This window comes from Dermacentor albipictus, chromosome 4 (assembly GCF_038994185.2).
Source record: "Dermacentor albipictus isolate Rhodes 1998 colony chromosome 4, USDA_Dalb.pri_finalv2, whole genome shotgun sequence".
NCBI classification, from domain to species: Eukaryota; Metazoa; Arthropoda; class Arachnida; order Ixodida; family Ixodidae; genus Dermacentor; species Dermacentor albipictus.
The window spans coordinates 49,404,472-49,420,623 of NC_091824.1; the positions used below are offsets into that span (position 1 = coordinate 49,404,472).

Here is a 16,152-nt window from a genome sequence, read left to right on the forward strand (position 1 = left end):
TCGAATCTGTACGACGCAAGACGCCTTGTCAAATGAGAAAATGTTTATTTGGATCTATATGAGTGCTCATTCCGCGCTTTTTGTGCATTTTATCCAACGTGGCACCAGTTAAGCAACAGTATTTCCTGTACGAAGCTCCACCGGACGGCGTCAGCTGAAAACAGTAAATTACAAACATGTGTCATTTTGGTGTTAACACCTTATAGGCGGTGCACGAGGCGTATAGGGGAAAAAAAAAAAAGAAAACTGGTGCAGAGGCGAAACGTGCGAAAGTGGTGAGTGGGAGGTATCACAAATAAAAGCAATTCGCTATTCCATACATGGCGTAGAAAATAGCAGATTCGTCACAAACAATACCACAAAAAAAAAATATGACGAAACCATACGATTCCCAAGCATTCCCTCATTCCTGGGCCTTATTTCCTGCACTTTAAGAGCACATATACACGGGCGACTGCGCGTTGCCAAAACAAATTGTCCTCAGCGGACGCGCTGGTACGCTACATACAAAGAGGTGCTCACAACACACGCTCGCATACGCTCTCATTTCGATGGGGGCAGAACGCCAGAACCTCAGGTGTTTAACGTTAATCTGGAGTCCGTTACTGCGGCATACCTCTTAATCATATCGTAGTTTTGGAAAGTAAAAGCCTGGAAATTATTACATGAGAAGTTCGCTGAATCACGCGTAATGCATGCACCATAAAGGCAAAATATTAAAATACGCCCCCCCCCCCCCCCCCCCCCCCCGCCTTCAAGCTAGCCCACTCTCTTGCTATGCCAGCGATCTCCGGAAAATTACTTGGTCGAGTTTTAGTGGCTTGCTAGTCAGCCTGAGTCGTGAAGACGGCTACTTATTTTTGTTTCTCGCTGGGCCACAGACTTTTGACTCAAGATGCAATGCTTTTAATCAAGCATCACCTTATTCTTGCTGGCCCGCTACATACGAGAGCTCTTCTAGGCCTAGATGTAGAGAAGGCCTTTGATCGCATCAAGCACAGGGCCATATTGGATATCCTCTCGGAGATGGGATTGGGTAAGCGATTGCACAATATAGTCAAAGCCTTTCTCGGTGGCCGTTCTACTTGTTTCAGGTTAGGCGAACTACAATCGACAACCCTGGAACTTGGGAATCATGGGACACCACAAGGGTCTGTCCTACCTCCCATGTTATTTAATTTGGTAATGTCAAAAGTGGCTCGAGGTCTCGTGCAGATTGAGGGTATCCACTTTGCTATATATGCAGATGATGTAACAATCTGGAGTGCCGAAGGTAATATGGGACAAACAGAGACCAAACTACAGGAAAGCATTTATGTGGTGGAAACAATTAACACTTGAGCGTATGGGAATGGACTGCTCTGCTAAAAATCAGAACTATTGGTATTACGGAGCAGTAAGCGTGGGCGCAAGCCGAACGGATATATCCCAGAGGAAGAACCCCGCATTGACATATACTCCAAGAATGGAGAACCAATCAGGCAGGTGGAGACTATTAGAGTGCTAGGACTTCTCCTGCAAGCGAATGGATCTAATTGCAGGATGATAGAACACATCGTCAGAAGAAGTCATTAGGCTTCTGCGTAGAGTTACCAACAAGCATAAGGGGCTAGGAGAAGACAGTGCCATAAGATTGGTACATGCATTCGCCTTTTGCCACTTCTCGTACGTGGCTGGCATGCTACAATGGACAGAGGCTGATAAGAACAAGCTAAACGCTTTAATCAGACGACTCATAAAGACTGCACTAGGACTTCCCATCAGCACGGCCAACGATAGCTTATTGCGCCTAGGGCTGCATAACACACTAGAGGAGATAGCTGAGGCTCAACAGGTGGCCCACCAGGAGAGACTAATGGGGACACACCCTGGGAGGGCGCTACTTGAAGAAATTGGCGTAGAAATTAACAACCATGCCAACGAAAGAGAATTATTAACACAATTGCAAGCGGGACTATAAGAAACAATAAAGATGACCCCGTTCCCTAGGAACATGCACCCGACACATAACCTCGAGAGACGGAAGGCAAGGGCGAAGGCCCTCCGTCAAGACATAGATCAACATAAGCAGCAGGCGGTGTTCGTTGACGCTGCCTGGGTTAAAAATAAGGATGCGTATACCTCCGTTGTTGTAGACACTCAAGGTAATATAAGGGATGCCATCACCGTATATACCAAGGACCCAACAGTAGCAGAACAAGTAGCAATTGCCTTAGCCATCCGGGCTAATCAATGGACACATATATACAGCGACTCTAGAACAGCCATAGGCAACTTTACCAACGGATATGTGACACGGATAGCAACAAAATTACTAGAGAAGGTCAATAGTGAGAGGATTGAAATCCGCTGGTTTCCTGCACATCTGGGGGTGGTGGACGGAGCTCGGAGAAACCTCAATGAGGTGGCAAATGAAGCTGCACGAGGGCTTTCTAGCCATGCTCTTCAAGACCAAGCAACTTACACTTCACCCGGGGAACACAGGGATCGATTATTAACATATAACGAAATCACGAAGCATATTATTTAAGCAGAAGGGAATACCCATTTCCACACGGTAAGCTTTGCAGAGCCCAAGGGGTCACATTACGTTTGTTACAGACAAGAACATACCCAAGTCCATATTTTATTAACAGGATCTATCCGGAGAGGGAAATTCAAACCAACTGTAATAAGCGCAATGGCATCATTACTCTTGACCACATGCTTTGGCAGTGCCCCGTGGTCTTCACAGACCGTGACAAGGAACAAGAATGGTGGCGGCAAATGCTACACAGTGAATCACTCTCTGAGCAATTACGGGCAGTCCAGAAGGCCCGCGATGTGGCTTAAAGGCTTGACCTGACAGTCCCAACGTGGGGGCGGCCCGCGTCAACGTACGGTTGACCTTCAGGACCCAATAAAGTTCTCCATACCATACCATACAGAAAATCTGGTGCCGGCGTTGTCGGTGTCTGTTGGCCATGAAGGAAAATTTCTGATAAAGGCAATAAATAAATAGACGATAACCTGAAAACAAAATTGCAGGCCGGGAATTCGGCCCCAGGAACTGTGGGTTGCGGGACCAGCACGTTAACTCATTCAGCCACTGTCGGTCGATGGTGTGCACGCTTTTAAACGGGGTACTATATGAAGAAGAAGTTCGGACGCGGCACACATGCGTGCCTTCAATGCTGCGTCCACTTCCTCTTCGATAGGGTCCTGCCATCAACAGCCTCCCATGGTTTCCGATGCGAACGTAGCACGTTTACGCTATTGCGCTCCACCTTTAACAGCAACTGTAAACGTCTTCAATTGTTGTGCTAGCTGTGATATATTCGTCCACATTAATACTCTCGTCTACTCACGCTCGCTCACTGACCTTCGTGCTCATGTCTACTAACACTCACGAGCACTTACATTCATACCGTCATTCACACTCATATTCCGAGTCACCTCAACTCACAAGCACCCACTCAAATTCGCGCTCATCCGCACTCAATAACTCACGTTCATGCTCACTTCCACTCACCCACGTTCACACTCACCTCCACTCACTCACGAACACCATGTTCACATTCATTTCCATTCACACTCACAAGCACTCACTCGCATTCACCTGCACTCGCATTCACAAGCACTCACTCATGTTCACACTCACCTCCACTCACTCCCACGTGCTCACCTACACTCACACTCACTGGCACTCACTCCCACTCATGCCTTTGAAGTGAGTGCGAGTGAGTCCACTCATGAGTGAGGGCGCCGACCTATGCTCCTTTTTGTCTATCAATTAGTACAACATAATTATGGGTGGTATGCGTTGTTTAATTACAAGTTGCAGACATTGCAGTATATACCAGAGTGCTCAAGATCACTCATTTTTCCATTGAGCGAGTGACATAAAAGTATGTGGGCAGTAGCACATTATGCACTTAAACACTGTTACATTGTGGTTGCTGGCATAACCATTGTTTATAACCACGCTTACATTCCAAGAAGAACTGCATTGTCCATTTTTTTTAACCGTGTTTATACCTTGACCAGCTCATGTCAGTTTGTAACTTTCATCACATAACAGTTAGCAGCAAATAAAGGCTCCTGCCAATAAAATAATAAAATACATAATCCTAGTCGTTAGAGGTTAAATTATGCCTCTGGACAAATGCCGCTAATCTAAAGCCCACTGTCCTTTACCAATTACACTTGAGAGCTAGACACCTCTTCAGGTGTGTCTACACACTCGGGTGGGTCTAAATGACCAGAGGCGGTGGCCTCGCTGCACAGACCAGGATCACTTTGGCAAGTCGTGAGGCAAGCGCTTCCAACCTCATTTCAGCCTCCCAAACTAACAAGTTCAGATATGCACTTGATCTAGCTTTCATCAATGGCTATCTGAGGTCATGGCGACTATTGACTTGGAAGTGTATTGTCGAGCACGTTCGACCACTCCTTTCTCATGGGACTCCCATGAGGCACCCTTCGTGCCTTGCAGTACCGCTCCTTGCTTTAGAGAGAGAGGAGAAAAAAAAAAACTATATTCTTCTGCGAAAATGTGCTCACCTAGGGCTAAACTAAACATACGTATGAAATATGAAACATTATTATCAAATGCCAAACAGTAAAGCTTCATTCTATCGGTATGCATGTGGAGATGCAAACATGGCACTGCAATAGGTTTAACTTGACCTGTGGGGAGTAGCTTCGAAGCTGTTTTTTATGTACTCAATACAACAGAAACGAGAAAACATCATTTATATTATGCTTGCACTGTGCGATACAAGCCTCTATAAAAATTCCAGCAACAGTAAAAAGAAAGCTCACTGGTCCAAGCTATGTTCCTTGTGCTACTGTGGCTTGTTCTAACGATGTTGTTGCCATTAAAATGTAAATAATTGACAGCACTCATGGTTGCACTGGTGTAAGAATTGACAACTGATGGCGTTCAAACTTTGTGTGGGAACACAAAGTTTGAATGCCATCAACTATCAGAAGTGTGGTTCTTATCGTTTAAAAAAAGAAAAATGGTCAGGGTACCAAAGCACCAAAACACATCGTAGAGAATTATATTAGCATTGTACATTTGCCCATTTTGCACTAATAGGAAGCACACCTCTATTGTTCATAGCACTTGGTTAATTTCACTACCTTTGTGCGACTTCTGCCAGTTTAGTGCCATCTTTTGCGGTTTAATGAACCATTACTTCAAAAAGAAACCTGTTTAGTGAGCGAAAAGCTGAAGGAACCTCTCCTTCAATGCTTTGCGCACTAAGAAGGGTTTTTCATTGTCTGAAGTAATGTGTCACTAACCAGCCCAAGCAGCCATCCTTTTTGGTTTAATGAATATCATATATTTAAAGCAAGCCCCAGAATGCTTGGACAAATGAGTTGTATTTCAGGATATTTTTAGGTGGCCCTGCTGCTAGAACTGGCATAATAAAATGTGTTCAGATTTACAATGCGACACATAGAACACAAAGATATTCAATTAACTGCTTCATTGATTTATTCAAGAGGTTTTGACCATTGTTATACTGTATGCGCCCAACTGTGTACAATAGTAGTCGACAACTGAAACACGGACATGAAATTATAAAGCAGAACACGTGACACGTACCATGAGTGATTTGGAATTGTAATTATGCTGCTGCCAAAATAATGAAATCTTAAATTAAGCTTATAGTAGGTTGAAATGGTGCAGCTATCCAGTCAATTAGGGAAAACACAAAGAAAAGAATGCATTCTACTTACCTTTAGCTTGTTCCCATTTCATTTATCCGGAAAAGTACATGTTCGTAAAAAATGTAAGATGCACTTCTCCATGTTGAAATTTTGATGTTTCTGTTCATCTCTGGTCTATGTGAGTACATGTTTATGGAAGAATATGTTGTCATTTCCTCAGAACAAAAATGTCACCTGTAAAGTTCAAGGTGTCAAAAATGTAGTTACTGTAGTCGTTGTACCAATTTCCAGGTGACTGTATAAACGTTGCACACAGTCAACATCGTCATGACCCAGAACAAGATTTACTGATGGCACATAGCATTAAGGCCACATGTGATGATATTGCTAGCGAAAAATCAAACCGCGGTGTCACCTTATACCGGTTTGGAAAGTAAGCTGTTCACTTGGCCTCACGTGATTGGTCGAAATAGTGCTTTAAATAACGAAAGCACAATTTTTTCAGTCATCCTAGGCCAAGCAAACTGTCTGCTTTCCGAACTGTTATAAGGTTGCATCCCAAGAGTGCTGTGTGCATTTGTTCTGGCTGCATTCATCTGCAGCAGCACAGCAAAAACAAATGGAGCAAGCCAGTCTGTCACCATGTCATGACATGTCCAACAACCGGGTACCAGAACCGAAACTGGCTTGTAGGAACCAGTATGGTAAATTACGTAGGGCGGTCTTATGCTTGCCAGGATATTTTGTTGTGTTTAGAGGGCTTGAACCTTCATTTAATGCAAAAAAGAAATGACGTTACAAACTGCACGTCAGTACTCCCCTTTGACCATGCTTGCCTCTACAACTGGTACATTTCTTGTGCATTTGCTGAATTGCGAACAACAAACAGTATATATGCAGCACAGGCGAACATTGGTGCATCAACAGAAGATTATGTTTCAGCACAATTACACTAGCAGCTGCAGGCATCTGTGCTTAGCTGTGTTAAATTTTTCTCACATGTTCATTTTCCTTCAGTTTGTCCTCCCCTGTAGTAATTCCCTTACAGGGCTGCAGGTACTTGTATAAAAAAAAATAAAATAAACAATGGTCAACAATGCAATATGGTACAACAGATGAGCCTGACTACAAACCGTCTATGTTTCTCAGCACCCAGTCCAAGTAGCAAACACGCTTGCTAGCTCAAAGGAGCCGTGGAGTAGTAGTTACAATAGTGCGCTTTAACCCTCAAGATTGTTGGCGTGATCCCAGGTATGGACCTTACCAGCAAGGGCGAGGACACCTTGTACCTAGACTGCTGTACTGGGGTACAAAGAGCATGTGCTGCATGCGTCTGCGCTGCTTTGGAGAGGGGGCTGCACAGGTTGCCAAGTCCATATGGTATAATGGTGATGGTCAAGGTGTTCTCGTTGGAAATATCAGATATAGTTGCTCGAATATGTTGCAGTGTACCGTACCATAAACAAAGCGCTAAGAACTAATGAACGTGATTGGTCCATTTCCTTTCTCGGAACTGCTGTTTGCATGTGAAGTTCTCAAACTAACCACAATTCCAAATGCACGGTTGGATGACTAGCGTTAAAGTGTTTACATAGAGCATAAGGGAAGGCAGGAAGGGTCAAATGCGTTGCGGTAGTCTAACCCTGCAGCAGCACAAACTGGCTCTGTACAAAACACTGTGATGCGCCTGGCTGACCGGCACTTCTTTGTTATAGTAGCACCAAATTTAATTATTATAATCTATGTCTAAAGTGTTCTCAGAGTCAAGAATAACTTTGCTAGTCATTGTAAGCTAAAGTTCCATTTGACATTACACCAGCTAGGACTTAAAAAAAACTTTGGGTAAGCAAGTGCCGTCACACAAAATTATGTGGTGAATATTTGTGTCTACTAAATCATCTCAAGCATCTGCAGCCCGTATAGTAAACAATTTCCCAGTCTGTATTAATGCGCAAAATTATTTCTGCTTTCTCAAACGAATAATTTGGCCAACCTCAAAAATAAACTAAAATTTTCTTCTGTTTTATAAATTAGGCACTAAACCAGAAGCACTTTGTTTACAGTAATGGGTCTTTTGTTACAATATATTTCTGCCTGCCTAAAATTTGTTTCCATACAGGAAATTAATGTGGAAACTGGGAATATACATATTGTTCCCTAGTGGATGCACTTTCTAGATTGTCATAGAATCAACAAAACTCGGATGGTGAAGCCAGCACTCCACTCCTATTGCTTGAAAGCATAAGCATCACCTGCATCCCAATAAGTATTTGTTGGTGTCAGTATTTACTGGCTTCTTGTGATATGACTAATAAAAATCAGGCCCCTCGGTCAATCTGCATCCCAAGTTATTTAAAAATTTTGTGCTGTTTGCTTTGAGTGTTACAGCAGTACTTAGTTAAAAGCAGTCCATATCAACAAAAGTAGTTCATCGAATCTGATGGTGTGACATTATTAAAAAGCAGTAATATTTTCTTTTACAGACACTTTGAGAGGTAGCATGAGAGATCAATAGAAGGAAGTGTTGAGCCTTTTCATTCTAATGGCTGCCATTATGACTTAATGCGACTTGCCTACCAGCTGAAAGAACTAGATTTTCTGCCTGCTGCGGCAGCTTAGTGGCTATGGTGTTGCGCTGCTAAACACAAGGTCGCGATATCAAACTTCGGCCGTGGTGGCTGCGTTTCGATGGGGGCGAAATGCAACAATGCTCGTGTCCTTTGCATTAGGGTACACGCTAAAGATCTCCTGGTGGTCAAAATCAATCCATAGTCTGCCACTACGACGTGCCTCACAATCAAATCACGGTTTTAGCATGTTACACCCCAGAATTCATTCTGCTAAGCTTTCTCTGAAAAAGAAGTGCACCTATAAAAATGTAAGCAGCTACATGGCCTAGCTGTGGTTCTAATGAAAAACTGTTCAGGAAATCTGGATGCCTGCTCTAGAGATGTATGGAAATTTCAGGGAGCAAGAGACCCTTACGTGCTAGAATACAGCTGTGAAACAGTCCTAGTGTTTCATTGGCGAGACTAAATATTCATTTTGTACAATTCACAGCGTGTAAATGGTCATGGTAAAAGCGATCACAGTGCACATATGAATGACAACGATGTCCTTGTCTTCTGTAGCATTTACTGTAGCTATGAAATACCGAAATGGCTAAACATCTACCCTTACAGTGAATGTGCAGAGCATTATAAGTTAATAAAGAAGTTTTTATTTTGCGGACCTTTTTTGTTTCATAAATATAAAAGAGCACTCACAAAAGACATGCGGCTGGTAACAGTGGCGTGGACAGAAAGTTTTTCAGGGGGAGAGGGGGTTGGAAAAGCCGCATAAATTTCGGAGGAGTTGCGTGCCCGGTGTGCCACCCCTTGGCTATGCCACTGGGTAGTATGGATGTCACACGGTGCACTTTTGATCGCGATCAAGCCCGATCCGGGTCGAATTTATCGGTCGTGATTGGCTCCTTTGCACAATATGCGCGAGAGAGCCAATCGCAGTCGAGAATTTCGATCCGGATCCGTCCCGATCGCGATCAGAAGTGTACGTGTCACACCTGTATAACATGAAAGAGTTACAGCTTTCATAGGAATGGAAACATCGCACCTGCTATCCGCGACATGGCGAAAATTCCGTGCACCATACCCCACACTAAATGCGCGCGGAACATTTTCCATAAACCAAAACAAAGTTTAACAACACAGCCAAAATCTTCTATTCTTCCGGCGCTCATCATCGCTGTCGATGAGTCCTTCCTTGTCGCTGTTTCCATACAGGTACTCTCTGATGAATCGGATCCTCTCCGAGTAATTGGCGCACTTGTCTCGGATTACCTGTTTCTCTCGATCAGTCCGTAGTTCGCCTTTCTTGTCGGCACGATTAAAGTCTTTGATGCCTTGCTCGTAGAGGCGGAGGGCTGCCAGGTAGTTGCGGTTGTGGTCCTCTTCGATGGCCTTTGTGACCACTTTGATGGCTTTCCGTACAGTTGGTAACCCACGAAGTGGTTCTACGATAAGTACGTTGATCGTAAGGTGCTCCATACCGTCCATGATGTGAAGCGGTACGTACGACGTTCCACAGCTCAACTCCAGGTGAACGGCCAAACTAGATGCGCGGCGGATATTCGCAAACGGGAAGGCTCGCTTCTACAAGGAAGCGACGGGTTATTTGCAATTGCACACTACGGCTGCAATCATGCTGCAACGTTTCATTATGTTATGAAGCAGCTCCATAGAATAAAGAAGCTCCTGTTTTTAGCACAGGTCTAGAGTACAGAGACACAACAAAGGGAAAGAAATTCAACAAGAGCGGAGACCTACGCGGACAATCCCAGAGAGAGCAGGTCCAGCGGCCGAATCAACTGCAGCGCTCCAAGCGGCCGTCTTTAATACCCGAACCACACTTCTGGTTTCGGTTTTTGGCGCGCGTGTTTTGAACGCATTTAAACGCGTTACAACGGCTGCTTTGGCGCGGCATTTTCCTTTTATGTTCTTTTTTTGCTTCTGGTGTTTAACAGGGCGTGGTCTTGGTGCGGAACCGTTTTGTTAAGCAAAGATGACTGTGAAAGATCTTTACAATCCTCCGTCGAATCTGTACGACGTGCAGGAGGAGGAGGGAAAGAGATAAGAAGAAGGTAGGGAGGTTAACCAGAATCACGTCCGGTTGGCTACCCTACACCGGGGGAACGGGAAAGGGGGAACACAAAGATAACAGGGAGAGAGCGGAGGGAAGGAAAGAAGGAAATTGCAGTGAGTTCGCTGACGTGTGTGGCCTTACAGAAATTGCATTTAGAATCACAAATGGTCGCACAAGCCCGTCGTCCTTAAGAAGCACAGAAGTGCCTTCACCGCTTTTGGGGCCGACGGGCGATGGGGGCGGTGTTCCAGTAGCACCTGCACAGAAAGCGGCCGATTGTCCAGTTTTTGAAAAGCTTTGGCAAGTTCTTTTCTCTCAGGTGTGTATCATGGACAGTGGCACAGCAGGTGGTCAATGTTTTCTTCCGTGCCACAGACCTCGCATGCTCCACTGTCAGTCACTCCAATCAATGTAGAGTATGCCTTTGTGAACGCAACTCCTAACCAAAGGCGACAGAGAAGCGTAGCTTCACGTCGAGGAAGTCCGAGTGGAGGCCGGAGTTGCAGGGAGGGGTTTAGTCGATGGAGTCGTGTAAGTCGTAAGTTTGACGAGTTCCACTCGGTCAGTGTGAGACTGCGTGCCAAGTGTCGAAGCTGCCCAGCGGCGTCTGTCCTCGAAAGCGGAATCGGAACGCTCTGCTCTTCATGATGTGCTGTACGAGCAGCGTTATCGGCGGAATCATTGCCACTGATTCCACAATGGCCAGGTACCCATTGAAAAATGACCTCGTGACCTTTTTGTTGGACATCATGGTAAAGTTTCGCGATTTCGTATGTCAGTTGGTCATGGCATCCGTGTCGAAGAACTGACTGCGTGCACTGTAATGCCGGTTTGGAATCACAGAACACAGCCCATTTTCTAGCTCTTTCAGATTCAATGAATTCCAGTGCTCGACGCAGGGCCGTTAGTTCTGCTGCCGTTGAGGTCGTGACATGCGATGTCTTGAAGCGCAGTGTCATTCCTCGCGTTGGTACCAACACGGCACCACCGGAACTGCACGACGTAGTTGATCCATCGGTATAGATGTGGACGTGGTTTCTGTACTTTTCATGCAGAAGAAGTAAGCTCAGCTGTTTTAGAGCAGGGGCCGGTAGATCTGTCTTCTTCTGTAGTCCTGGAATCATTAGATGCACTTGTGGACGGCTCAAACACCACGGAGGAAACGCTGGCTTGGCCGCAGGTGCGTACCCTGAAGTAAACGACGCACGATGTGCACTGACAATGTCGCTAAATGTCGAGCAGGGCCTTGCAGCAGTGAGGCTCGCCAAGTGGTGGGAAGGGGTCCTAGCATAATGCCTGAGATGCATACGCATTGTCTCAACGGTAATGTGCGTCTTGATTGGGTAATCCTGCGCAAGGGCAATGGTTTCAGCCGTTGATGCACTGCGTGGTAAGCCAAGACATATCTTAAGGGCTTGGGCTTGAATGCTCTGTATCGTACGCAGGTTAGACTTGCAGGTGTTGGATATTGCAGGCAGGCTGTATCGCAGGAATCCAACGAACAACGCCATGTACAGCTGTAACATAGCGTGTACAGATACTCCCCAACTTTTTCCAGCAAGGAACCTGAACAGGTGGCAGATAGCAGTCAGCCGCTTTTTCACGTAATTGACGTGCGGAGTCCAAGACAGGTCTCTGTCAATTATGACTCCCATCCCAAGAATCTGTGACTTCTGCTGTATGGTATAAGTTGTCCGTTAATAGATACGCCGTAACCAGACATTGGCTTCCTCGTGAATGCCACCATTGCGCACTTTCCGCATGAAATTTCAAGTCCCTGTTCACGAAGGTAGCAAGATGTCATTGTGGCAGCCTTCTGAAGCCGAGCGCGAAGCTGAGGTCGTGTCACGCTTGATGTCCAAATGCAGATGTCGTCCGCATAGATGGAAAGTCGTACGGTGCTTGGCAAGTTGTCAACTAATCCACAGAGGGTGAGATTGAAAAGAGTCGGGCTAAGCACTCCGCCTTGAGGGACTCCTCGGCTACCGTAATGCTCGGATGTCGGGCCATTTTTTGTGTCTACATAGAATGGTCTCCTCTGTAAGTAGTTGCACACCCACATATACATCTTACCACCAAGTCCGACGGCTTCTAACGCGCTAAGGATGGCTTCATGGGTGACATTATCATAAGCCCCTTTAACGTCTAGAAACAGAGCAGCAGATAGTCGCTTACAGGCCTTTTGGTGTTGCACAAATGTTATCAAGTCAACAACGTTGTCTGTTGACGAACGGCCACGTCTGAATCCGGCCATAGCATCTGGGTAGATTTCATAGTACTCTAAGTGCCATTCTAGACGTGTTAAAATCATTCTTTCCATTGTTTTTCCGACACAGCTGGCAAGTGCTATCGGACGGTATGAGGAAATGTCCAAAGGCGACTTGCCAGCTTTCAGAAGTGGAATGAGGCGAGTTGACTTCCATTCTTGCGGAACCATACCCGTCTGCCAGGAGTCGTTGTACAGGAGCAAGAGTGCCTTCCGAGCTTGGTCCCCTAGGTTACACAGGGCACGGTATGTAATGCCGTCAGGTCCTGGCGCTGAAGAACGCCTGCACAAAGCCAGCGCAGCTTCTAGTTCTTCCATAGAAAAAGGGCATTCCATGCGGGGATCACGTGAGAACGGTGGGTGGTCGAGCGTTCCCGTACCCGTTCCATCGGAATTTGCTTCGCCAGCAATCTTTCTGCAGAAAGATTCAGCGACATCAATATCTCTACATTGTAGATGGAGTGCCAGAGATTTAAACGGGTGGCGCTGACCAAAGGTTGTGCGAAGGCCACGAACAGTCCTCCATATAAGCGACAAAGGTTTTCGCGGATCCAGGGACTCGCAAAAGGATACCCATTGTCGCGAAGCCAGCTTGTTCATGTGACGCTGTATTTTCTTTTGTGTTCGTCTAGCCAATCTCAAATCATAATTGGACTTCGTGCGTCTATATCTTCGCTCCGCACGACGGCGAATTGCTCGAAGTTTCGCTAGTTCGATGTCGAAATCGGTGCGGGAAGAACTCTTCGAAAGGAAATGCGTGGTTGTTTGTATGGCATCCTTTATCGCGCCCTGTAGGTTATAGGAGGTGCCGTCACGACAACAGTCTTCCATTTTTATTTTGTACTTAGGCCAATCGGTGCACTGGACGGTTCTGGAGGACTTGGAGCTAGTCAAACCTTCGATCTTCAAATAGGTTGGGATGTGGTCGCTACCCCGCGTTTATAAATCCGAAAACCAGTGCACTCTTCTCGAAAGCGAACGTGAAACGAAGGTAAGGTCCAAGCAACTACTATACGCTGATCCACGCAGATAAGTAGGGCTACCATCGTTTGACAGGCAAAATTCTAGTTCATAGGCAAAGGACACCAACTTTCTGCCTCTAGAGTTCACTTTGGAGCTTCCCCATAGGTAATGGTGGGCGTTAAAGTCCCCGGTGAGCACCCACGGCTGTGGAGTCGATGTCAAAATTCCCCGTAAGCGCTCACAATCTAGACGACTTGTCGGAGATAAATAGGCTCCAAGAATTGTGAACGTCAGCTTTTTCTTCTTCACTGTTAAGCAAACGTATTGATTTGCTTCGTCAGGAGGCACTGTGTGATGTACATAAGTCAAGTCACGGCGTATAAACACAACAACCTTGCTGCACTCTCCGTGGGCAGAGGACATAAAGCACTCATACCCGGACAGTCTGATGGGAGCTGACAGGTTGGGCTCGCAAATCACGATAATGGGGAAATGGTGCGTAAATACAAACTGTCTGAAATCGGACATGCGTGACTTAAGCCCTCTGGCGTTCCACTGAAAGACAGATGCATTCTTGACCTCCTCTTGAAACGACGGCAATTATCGGGCCGTGGTTTTACTCTAGAGTCGCAAGCACCGGACTCAAGGTGTCCAGCACCTCCAGTGCGCTCTGTGCCGACGGGGTTTTCATGCTGCTCAGTAGAATGCGCATGGCGTCCATAAGTGACTTCAGCATCACTATGACTTGGCGATCCCCAGTCGTCGTCGCATCCTCGGTTCGTGAGGTCATTGAGGGCGGCGCAATTTGATGTGACTCTGGTGCAGGTTGTGCTCGTCGAAGTGTTGGCCACTCTTCAGGAGGTGCGAGTCTTGCCCCTTTCTTCGTTTTCGCAGTGTCTGTCTTTGTGGAAGTCGGCGTTGATACGGTAGCCGCTTTGCCGGAAGACGATGGTGTATATCTTTCAGTAGATGTTACTCTTCGTGATGCTCTTCGATGGCGATGTCGTCGTCGCCTGAGAGTAGCGGCAGCCTCTCTGTGTGTTGAATGGTCCCGAACCATACGTTTGAGCACTGCTCGCTCGTTCCTCACCCGCGGGCAATCATTGGATGAGGCCTCATGAGTACCATGGCAGTTAGGGCACTTCAACACAGTTGCGCGGCAGGTATCTGCTGAATGAGATTCAGCGCACCGCGGGCACACCAGGTTATTCCTACACACACCTTTTACGTATCCCATCTTGCAGCATTTGTAGCACTGCAGGGGCTTCGGTAAGTATGGGCGGACTGGATGGCGGACGTGGCCAACTTTGACGTGTGAGGGAAGGCTGTCTCCCTCAAACCACAGCTTCAGGCAACGTGTGTTGCCAAGTCTTGTGATGTGCTTAATAAGAGTGCCTTCTGTAGTTGGCTTTATTAATATAGGTAAGTCGTCGGTTGGTATAGAAATGTCGACGTCATAAATGACGCCGACAGTGCCATTACAGCCTGTAGGTATCATGGATCGAACTTGTACTTTGTCGATCTCCGTTACGTGCCGTAGGTTTTGCAGTGCACTACGGTGTAGAACATCTACTGCTAGGACATTCTTCCGTGAGTTTATTCTCACGTCCTTTATCTCGTTTGGCGCGATTCCCTCAAGAAACGCGGAAAGGACTTGCCTGTTTAGGAGTCGCAGATTGGACACTGGGTTCACAGGCATGAAGAGCATGGTGTACGGCCAGCGCTGTGATGTTGTCCTCACGGTGGAGACACTTGGCGACGATGACCTCCGTAGCAATCTTCTTTTTGTGGTTCGGCTCATGACAAGTGTGAAATCGTCGTCCGACGAGTCGACGCTGTCCGAGTACAACTCGGTTGACTCGCTGTCCGTGTCACTTGACGCATTTCCGCGTTTCCTGGACGCGACACCACGTGATGGCTTGACTCCAGGAAGGTCTTCGAGGGCTTCTTCATCCATTGCCGCAACAAGGGAGCGGCAGCTCCAAGAGTTTGGAAATAAACAAAGCGAGACAAAGGTACAAGCGTTCTATGACAGAAACACTTCGTCGTCGTCTAAAAAGTACGACGTGCAATTTCATAAAGTAGACGCAAGACGCTTTGTCAAATGAGAAAATGTCTATTTTGCTCTATATAAATGCTCATTCAGTGCTTTTTGTGCATTTTATCCAACGTGGCATGAGGTAAGCAACAGTAGTTCCTGTACGAAGCTCCACAGGACGACGTAAGCTGAAAACAGTAAATTACAAACATGTGTCATTTTGGTGTTAACACCTTATAGGAAAAAAAAAAAACAAAAAAACTGGTGTAGATGCGAAACGTGCGAAAGTGGTGAGTGGGAGGTATCACAAACAAAAGCAATTCGCTATTTACATACATGGCGTAGAAAATAGCAAATTCGTCACAAACAATACCACACAATAAAGGTGACGACACCATACGATTTCCAAGCATTCCCCCATTCCCGGACCTTATTTCCTGCACTAGGAGCACAAATACACGGGCGACTGCACGTTTCCAAAACAAATTGGCCTCAGCGGACGTGCTGGTAGGCTACATACAAAGAGGTGTCCACAACGCACGCTCTCAGAACGTGCTAGACGCTCGCAGAATTCCTTCTACTC

General features: G+C 46.2%; 1 long non-coding RNA gene across 1 annotated transcript; it reads right to left on the reverse strand.

The window, feature by feature from the left end:
- Nucleotides 1–25: 25 nt before the first annotated feature.
- On the reverse strand, nt 26–15,552 carry LOC135913408 (uncharacterized). The gene is made up of 3 exons (XR_011513872.1): nt 15,190–15,552; nt 5,731–5,895; nt 26–154 (listed from the first exon to the last, which is right to left on the reverse strand). It is a non-coding gene; the product is annotated as an uncharacterized lncRNA (long non-coding RNA).
- Between the last annotated feature and the right edge of the window lie 600 nt (nt 15,553–16,152).